The sequence below is a fragment of the Capra hircus genome, unplaced genomic scaffold (assembly GCF_001704415.2).
Source record: "Capra hircus breed San Clemente unplaced genomic scaffold, ASM170441v1, whole genome shotgun sequence".
In the NCBI taxonomy this organism is placed as follows: domain Eukaryota; kingdom Metazoa; phylum Chordata; class Mammalia; order Artiodactyla; family Bovidae; genus Capra; species Capra hircus.
In genome coordinates this window covers 36,112-45,775 of record NW_017190129.1, presented here as the reverse complement: position 1 = coordinate 45,775, position 9,664 = coordinate 36,112, and the positions used below count along the sequence as shown (strand labels likewise).

At 38.5% G+C, this 9,664-nt stretch overlaps 1 pseudogene; it reads right to left on the bottom strand.

Annotated features, from left to right (window-relative positions):
• Positions 1–3,382: 3,382 nt before the first annotated feature.
• Positions 3,383–4,619, bottom strand: LOC108634810 (annotated as a pseudogene).
• Between the last annotated feature and the right edge of the window lie 5,045 nt (positions 4,620–9,664).

Below are 9,664 nucleotides of genomic sequence, written 5' to 3'. Positions count from 1 at the left end.
GTCTAACATTTTAAGGCTCTACCAGTAGCTAATAGAATATAATATGTGAATGCACTAAGGTTCATACCCTGCATTTTCGTTTTTCTAATTTTATTTGCATCTCTTCCTTCACTCATACCACCCTAATTTAGACACCACTTCATTTCAGCAGGGATGATTTCAGAAATCACTTTACATCCATTACACCTTTTCCCTTTGTTCTCATATTCTTGCTTACAAATATATTAGGTGTAATTTACCTAGGATGCATGACCAATATTTTCTTGAACTAAAAAGTTTATAAACCCGTGCAGTAAAATAGCTAACCATTGAACTAAAGCCTCATTTTACTCTTCCTTGTTTGAAAATAGAAAATGAAACTATGAAGAAGAAAATGAAAATTTATTGTTCAAACACAAGAATTGTAGGTATTTGCTGACATCTCCGAATGTAAATTTCAATCTTCTTTAGGCTCCATAATCTGACACGTATTTGATTGGTCAGATTTAATTAGCATGGTTTTCATATAATGATGATTGTTGATGAGTTCATTTGAAAAAGAAGAGGCAGATGTATAAGTGATTTTTGACACTGAGAACCATGAATTGCCTCTGTCTTGCAAGGAAGGAAAAGAATTGTCATGGGGTGAAATATAGCTATGCCTGACTAAAAATTTAGTTTCCACCATTCAATATCACAGTTATCCAAGTCTATGCCCTAACCAGTAACACTGAAGAAGCTGAAGTTGAACGGTTTTATGAAGACCTACAAAAACTTTTAGAACTAACACCCCAAAAAGATGTCCTTTCCATTATAGGGGACTGGAATGCAAAAGTAGGAAGTCAAGAAACACCTGGAGTAACAGGCCAATTTGTCCTTGGAATGCAGAATGAAGCAGGGCAAAGACTAATAGAGTTTTGCCAAGAAAATGCACTGGTCCTAGCAAACACCCTGTTCCCACAACACAAGAGAAGACTCTACACATGGGCATCACCAGATGGTCAACACAAAAATCAGATTGATTATGTTCTTTGCAGCAAAATATGGAGAAGCTCTATACAGTCAACAAAAACAAGACCAGGAGCTGACTGTGGCTCAGATCATGAACCCCTTATTACCAAATTCAGATTCAAATTGAAGAAAGTAGGGAAAACTGCTAGACCATTCAGGTATGACCTCAATAAAATCTCTTATGATTATACAGTGGAATTGAGAAATATAATTAAGGCCTAGATCTGATAGATAGATTGCCTGACGAACTATGGAATGATGTTCTTGACGTACAGGAGACAGGGATCAAGACCATCCTCATGGAAAAGAAATACAAAAAAGCAAAATGGCTGTCTGGGGAGGCTTTACAAATAGCTGTGAAAAGAAGAGAAGTGAAAAGCAAAGGAGAAAAGGAAAGATATAAGCATCTGAATGCAGAGTTCCAGAGAATAGCAAGAAGAGATAAGAAAGCCTTCTTCAGCGATCAATGCAAAGAAATAGAGGAAAACAACAGAATGGGAAAGACTAGAGATCTCTTCAAGAAAATTAGAGATACCACGGCATTTCATGCAAAGATGGGCTCTATAAAGAACAGAGATAATCAGGACATAACAGAAGCAGAAGATATTAAGGAGAGGTGGCAAGAATACACAGAAGAACTGTGCAAAAAAGATCTTCACGACCCAGAAATCACGATGGTGTGATCACCAATCTAGAGCCAGACATCCTGGAATGTGATGTCAAGTGGGCCTTGGAAAACATCTCTACAAACAAAGCTAGTGGAGATGATGGCATTCCAGTTGAGCTGTTTCAACTCCTGAAAGATGATGCTGTGAAAGTGCTGCACTCAATATGCCAGCAAATTTGGAAAACTCAGCAGTGGCCACAGGACTGGAAAAGGTCAGTTTTCATTCCAATCCCAAAGAAAGGCAATGCCAAAGAATGCTCAAACTACCACACAATTGCACTCATCTCACACGCTAGTAAAGTAATGCTCAAAATTCTCCAAGCCGGGCTTCAGCAATACGTGAACCATGAACTTCCTGATGTACAAACTGGTTTTAGAAAAGGCAGAGGAACCAGAGATCAATATGCCAACATCTGCTGGATCATGGAAAAAGCAAGAGAGTTCCAGAAATACATCTATTTCTCCTTTATTGACTATGCCAAAGCCTTTGACTGTGTGAATAACAATAAACTGTGGAAAATTCTGAAAGAGATGGGAATACAAAACCACCTAACCTGCCTCTGAGAAATCTGTATGCAGGTCAGGAAGCAGCAGTTAAAACTGGACATGGAACAACAGATTGGTTCCAAATAGGAAAAAGAGTACGTCAAGGCTCTATATTGTCACCCTGCTTATTTAAGTTATATTCAGAGTACATCATGAGAAACACTGGACTGGAAGAAACACAAGGTGGAATCAAGATTGCCGGGAGAAATATCAAGAACCTCAGATATGCAGATGACACCACCCTTATGGCAGATAGTGAAGAGGAACAAAGTCTCTTGATGAAACTGAAAGTGGAGACAGAAAAAACTGGCCTAAAGCTCAACGTTCAGAAAACGAAGATTATGGCATCCGGTCTCATCACTTCATGGAAATAGATGGGGAAACAGTGGAAACACTGTTAGACTTTATTTTTGGGCTCTAAAATCACTGCAGATGGTAATTGCAGTCATGAAATTAAAAGATGCTTTCCCCTTGGAAGAAAAGTTATGACCAACTTAGATAGCATATTCAAAAGCAGAGACATTACTTTGCCTACTAAGGTCTGTCTAGTCAAGGCTATGGTTTTTCCTGTGGTCATGTATGGATGTGAGAGTTGAATTATGAAGAAGGCTGAGAGATGAAGAATTCATGCTTTTGAACTGTGGTGTTGGAGAAGACTCTTGAGAGTCCCTTGGACTGCAAGGAGATCCAACCAATCCTTTCTGAAGGAGATCAGCCCTGGGATTCCTTTGGAAGGAATGATGCTAAAGCTGAAACTCCAGTACTTTGGCCACCTCATGCGAATAATTAACTCATTGGAAAACACTCTAATTCTGGGAAAGATTGGGGGCAGGAGGAGAAGGGGACGACAGAGGATGAGATGGCTCGATGGCATCACTGACTCGTTGGATGTGAGTCTGAGTGAACTCGGGGAGTTGGTGATGGACAGGGAAGCCTGGCGTGCTGTGATTCATGGGGTCTCATAGAGTTGGACACGACTGAGCATTGAACTGAACCATCAGTCCAGGATAACTGCTCTGTAATGGAGATACAATGTGAGAGATGTAACTGTACTTGTAGTAGCAAAGTCCTCAAGTAGCCATGTACTTGAGTGTACCTGCTATGTGAGTGCCTATTACAAATGTTCAACTTTTGTAAAACATCGGGTTGATCTACCACAGTCAGGTCTGTGTGTCTAACTTATATTGCTGATGGAGTAGGTAAGCCACATGGAGATACAGCCCTTGTATTAGCGAATATCTGGCTGGTATGAGGCTTTTGTATGAAAGGCACACTTAAACTTGTGGAGGCTGAAAATGTGCTCTCTCCACTTGTTTCTGGAAGATATTCAGAATTATGATCATCTTTTTTGACACTTGCTTTAACATGCTTCTTGTTATCTTGAACTAATGAAGATATTGGAGACACATTGTAAATCCCAACTCTTCTTTGCATCCTTATTAAAAGTTGGGGATGGCCTCTTTTGAAACTTGGATTATAGTAGGTCTGTAACTAAAATCCAAGGATTAAATTATTTAGTTTCTTTATAAACCAAGGTAAAACTGACAAACAAAGCTAAGTTATTAAAAAATGTATTCCTTTAAGGAAACCAACCAAATAACATCAAATAAAACACCTCCATTAATAATTTTAACAGGCAATAATATGTTAGAAAGAACATGTTCCTCAACTAAAAATATGTTGTATATATACTGTACATACCACTTTAAATAGCCTTGGGACTTTTATCTGTTTTCAAGTTGCTAGGAAAGTTTGTTAAACATCTAGTATCTAACCACCAGCTATTCTCAACTTCAAAAAATAAAACTTTTTAAGCAGTTTGTTATTTCAAGTTTAAATTCCGTTTTAACTACATATGTGAGCATTCTTCTATGTCACATGGTTTGATCTTACATATTTTCAATAAGTGAAAGTGTTGGAATACCTTTCTCAAAAGAGATGTTTTTCTTCTTCTTCCAGAAAGACAGGTAGTGAAGCAGATCTTTGAAAAGTTTGTCGCTTTTTACTAAATCCATAAAGGTTAAGCTGTCGAATTGGTTTCAAATATTCTGAAAGTTCCCTTTGTTTCCAAGACTTCTTTTTTAAAGAGTTCTTCATTGATCACTATACATGTGCCACTCTCATCCCAACAGATAGATTCAAACTGATCACTATCAAATATATTCCAAAGTTTTTGTGGAAATGTGAGTGAAAGAAAATATTCGCCTCATCATGTCAGAGACAGACTATGTGTAGCATGGCCTTTTGATCACAAGATCCTCAGATAAAGCATGAAAAATATATATTAAATCATAGATCTCAAAACTGAGTCCCCAGCAAGTGTATAATCATACAAAGAAGATCTAATGGAGGTTTCTGAACCAGTGAATTCACATTTAGTAGACCCATCTTGAATTTCTGAAGAAATATGTACCATCTCAGAGAAATCTTTCTATGCCAAAGCCTTTGACTGTGTGGATCACAATAAACTGTGGAAAATTCTTCAAGAAATGGGAATACAAGACCACCTGACCTGCCTCTTGAGAAATCTGTATACGAGTCAGGAAGCAACAGTTAAAACTGGACATGGAACAACAGACTGGTTCCAAATAGGAAAAGGAGTACGTCAAGGCTGTATATTGTCACCCTGCTTATTTAAGTTATATGCAGAGTACATCATGAGAAATGCTGGACTGGAAGAAAGACAAGCTGGAATCAAGATTGCTGGAAGGAATATCAGTAACCTCAGATATGCAGATAACACCATCCTTACGGCAGAAATTGAAGAGGAACTAAAAAGCCTTTTGATGAAATTGAAAGTGGAGAGTGAAAAATTTGGCCTAAAGCTCAACATTCAGAAAACGAAGATCATGGCATCTGGTCTCATCATTTCATGGTAAATGGATGGGGAAACAGTGGAAACAGTGTCAGATTTTATTTTTGGGGGGCTCCAAAATCACTGCAGATGGTGATTGCAGCCATGAAATTAAAAGATGCTTACTCCTTGGAAGGAAAGTTTTGACCAGCCTAGATAGCATATTCACAACAGAGACATTACTTTGCCTACTAAGGTCCATCTAGTCAAGGCTATGGTTTTTCCTGTGGTCATGTATGGATGTGAGAATTGGATTGTGAAGAAGGCTGAGCACCGAAGAATTTATGCTTTTGAGTTGTGGTGTTGGAGAAGACTGTTGAGAGTCCCTTGGACTGCAAGTAGATCCAACCAATCCATTCTGAAGGAGATCAGCTCTGGGATTCCTTTGGAAGGAATGATGCTAAAACTTAAACTCCAGTACCATGGCCACCCCATGGAAGAGTTGACTCACTGGAAAAGACTTTGATTCTGGGAGGGACTGGGGACAGGAGGAGCAGGTGATGACAGTGGATGAGATGGCTGGATGGCATCACTGACTGGATGCACGTGATTCTGAGTGAACTCCGGGAGTTGGTGATTGACAGGGAAGCCTGGCATGCTGTGATTCATGGGGTTGAAAAGAGTCGGACATGACTGAGCGACTGAACTGAATTGAACTGGGAGAAATATTTCTTCATAAACTTTTCTCATTTGTTTGATTTTACACACTGCAACTTAAAATGTTGCTTGTCTGGCCTACAGAGAGAAACTCTCTAGACCATCACAGAGGTCTTCCAAGTCAAAAAGCTGTGACATCACAAATTCTCAGGTCTCCTAGCAATTGAAGAGTAATATTCAACCAGTGTCTACTTCAGCATCAACTTAAAATACAGACTGCCTATAGAAATAGTAACCAAAACCATGAAGCATGCAAAATCTCATTCCTAAAGAATTTTTACACTAAAATATCACATTAATAAATCTACTTCATTTCTGAAATAAAAGTGATTTATCACCCTTCTGTACACACATTCTTGTTATTCAGCAGTTTTACCCAAGCAAATTTGGTCTACTGGCTTCTGTGCAGTAAAATCTATGAACTGACTTTGGGTTTCAGTGAAATCAATGTTTATTGTAGGACTGAGCAAGGTGTCTTAGCAGCTGGTGCTTCAAAGACCCAAATCCCCACATACTTTCAAGGGAAGGATTTTAATGACAGAGTGAGGGTGGGACTTTGGGTCTGTGACCAATATTGGGACATTCTACTAATGGCCTGTTACTGCCGATATTGGGAGTTCACATCATCGACCGTCTTGTTCCAACTATGTACTTAAATTTCCGTCTGGTTGGTGTTTTAGCATCTCTAAAACTGTTCACAGGATATTGCTCAGAATGTTATCGATGGCCCTAGAGGAGGAACTAAAGACCCTTGAGTTTGCCTCATGGCTAAACCATTATTATGCTCTATCACTTGATTATTTTCCTTAGTTTCTGTCTTTTCTAGCTCCTCTGATTAAAATTACTTTTGCACACGAGGAGGTATGCAGTCTCCTACCTCTCTCTCTCGGATTTCACACTATTCAATCTAAGGGACTGCTTAGTACAAGAAAGGAAATAAAGTGTTGGACTTAGAGCTCAATCATAAGTGTGACAGAAAATCTCAGTTGCAGGTTCAATTTATTTTTCAAGTTTCCCAGCTTTTGGAGTGTTTGAGTCAGCAATAACTTTGGCTCTTTCTTGTTGAGATGGAGTGTGGAGTTGGAAATAATTCTGAAATCTAAGCTTGGTATCAATATTTTCTTTTATAAAAACATATCTCTCTATTTTATATGTGATATTTGTATATATATATATATGTATTTTTGTCATTAAGCTGGATGAACATTTGAATATTGGTAGATATTTATTAAAAGGAGAGAGGTGAGTGATATAAAAGAGTCCTCATATTTTACATGCAGCCAAGAAAACATATTTTGAAGTATTTCCACATATATATATATATAACAACTGAGTAGACTTTTGAGTCATTCAACATATGTTTGTTTGTTTGTTTTTCCATTTCTATTATACCTAACAGAAAATAAAAGCCATTGCACATTTTTATACACACACTCATGCATAGAAAGGTGTATATATGTTTATATATCAAATAAATAATTTTAGGCAACTTTATTTAGGTGACCAAACTATTTGCTAGCTCCCAAGATCTTAAATGAACTGTTTTGGAAGCCCTGCATTACTTACTAACTTTCTGGCTGAATCATGCAGATCTTGTTGATGAAAAGCTCTCCTTTAATTGAGCTCATCTTCTGCTATTCTTTCTGTAATAAGAGGTAGGGCTCATACTGATGAGGACACTTTGAACCCATAAAATTGTAACTCTCATTTACTTAGAGATATTGTTTAAAGAACGCTGTTGCTCTCCTCACATTGGACACAATTTTATTTTATTTATTTTTAATATAAATTTATTTGTTTTAATAGGATCTAATCACTTTACAATATTGTATTGGTTTTGCTGTACGTTAACATGGATCTGCCATGGGTGTACATGTGTTTCCCATCTTGAACCCCCTACCACCTCCCTCCTCATACCATCCCTCCTGTTTATCCCAGTGCACCAGCCCAGGGCATCCTGTATCATGCATTGAACATGGACTGGCAATTTGTTTGACAAATGATATTATACAGGTTTCAATGCCATTATTCCAAATCATCCCACCCTCGCCCTCTCTCACAGAGTCCAAAAGACTGTTCTATACATCTGTGTCTCTTTTGCTGTCTCGCATACAGGGTAATCGCTACCATCTTTCTAAATTCCACATATATGCGTTAGTTTCTCTATTGGTGCATTTCTTTCTGGCTTACTTCACTCTGTATAACAGGCTTTAGCTTCATCCACCTCATTAGAATTTATTGAAATGCATTATTTTTAATGACTGAGTAATACTCCATTGTTTATATGTACCACAGCTTTCTTATCTATTCGTCTGCTGATGGACATCTAGGTTACTTCCATGTTCTGCCTATAGGAAACAGTGCAGTGATGAATATTGGGGTACACATGTCTCTTTCAATTCTGGTTCCTTCAGTCTCTATGGCCAGCAGTGGGATTGTTGGGTCGTATTGCAGTTCCATTTACAGTTTTGTTTGTTTGTTTGTTTGTTTTCAAGGAATCTCCACAGTATTCTCCATAGGGGCTGTACTAGTTTTCATTTCTACCAACAGTGTAAGATGGTTTCCTTTTCTCTACACTCTCTCCAGCAGTTATTGTTTGTAGACTTTTGGATAGCAGCCATTCTGACTGGCATGAGATGGTACCTCACTGTGGTTTTGATTTGAATTTCTCTGATCATGAGTGATGTAGAGCATCTTTTCATGTGTTTGTTAGCCATCTCTCTGTCTTCTTTGTAGAAATGTCTGTTTAGTCCTTTGGCACATTTTTTCATTGGGTTTTTTATATGACTGGAATAGAGCTTCAGGTGTTGCTTGCATATTTTTGAGATTAATACTTTGTCAGTTGCTTAAGTTCAGTTCAGTTCAGTCGTTCAGTTGTGTGCGACTCTTTGCAACCCCATGAATTACAGCACACCCGGCCTCCCTGTCCATCACCGACTGCCAGAGTGCATTCAAACTCATGTCATTGAGTCGGTGATGCCATCCAGCCATCTCATCCTCTGTCGTCCCCTTCTCCTCCTGCCACCAGTCCCTCCCAGCCTCAGAGTCTTTTCCAATGAGTCAACTCTTTGCATGAGGTGGCCAAAGTACTGGAGTTTCAGCTTTAGTATCATTCATTCCAAAGAACTTCCAGGACTGATCTTTTTTAAAATGGACTGGTTGGTTCTCCTTGCAGTCCAAGGGGCTCTAAAGATTTTTTTTTTTCCAGCACTACAGTTCAAAAGCATCAATACTTCAGCACTCAGCTTTCTGCACAGTCCAACTCTCATATCCATACATGACTACTGGAAAAACCATAGCCTTGACTAGATGAACCTTTGTTGGCAAAGTTATGTCTCTGCTTTTGAAAATGCTATCTAGGAGGGTCATAACTTTCCCTAAAAGGAGTAAGCGTCTTTTAATTTCCTAGCTCCAATCACAATCTGCAGTGATATTGGAATCCAGAAAAAAAAAAAAAAGTCTGACACTGTTTCCACTGTTTCCCCATCTATTTCGCATGAAGTGATGGGACCAGATGCAATGATCTTCGTTTTCTGCATGTTGAGCTTTAAGCCAACATTTTCACTCTCTTCTTTCCCTTTCATCAAGAGGCTTTTTAGATCCTCTTCACTTCCTGCCAAAAGGGTGGCATCATCTGCATATCTATGGTTATTGATATTTCTCCCAACAATCTTGATTCCAACTTGTGTTTCTTCCAGTCCAGTGTTTCTCATGATGTAGTCTGCATATCAGTTAATCAACCAGGGTGACAATATACAGCCTTGACGTACTCCTTTTCCTATTTGGAACCAGTCTGTTGTTCCATGTCCAGTTCTATCTGTTGATTCTTGACTTGCATATGTGTTTCTTAAGAGGTAGGCCAGGTGGTCTGCTATTCCCATCTCTTTCAGAATTTTCCACAGTTTGTTGTGATCCACACACTCAAAGGCTCTGACATAGTCAAAAAAAAA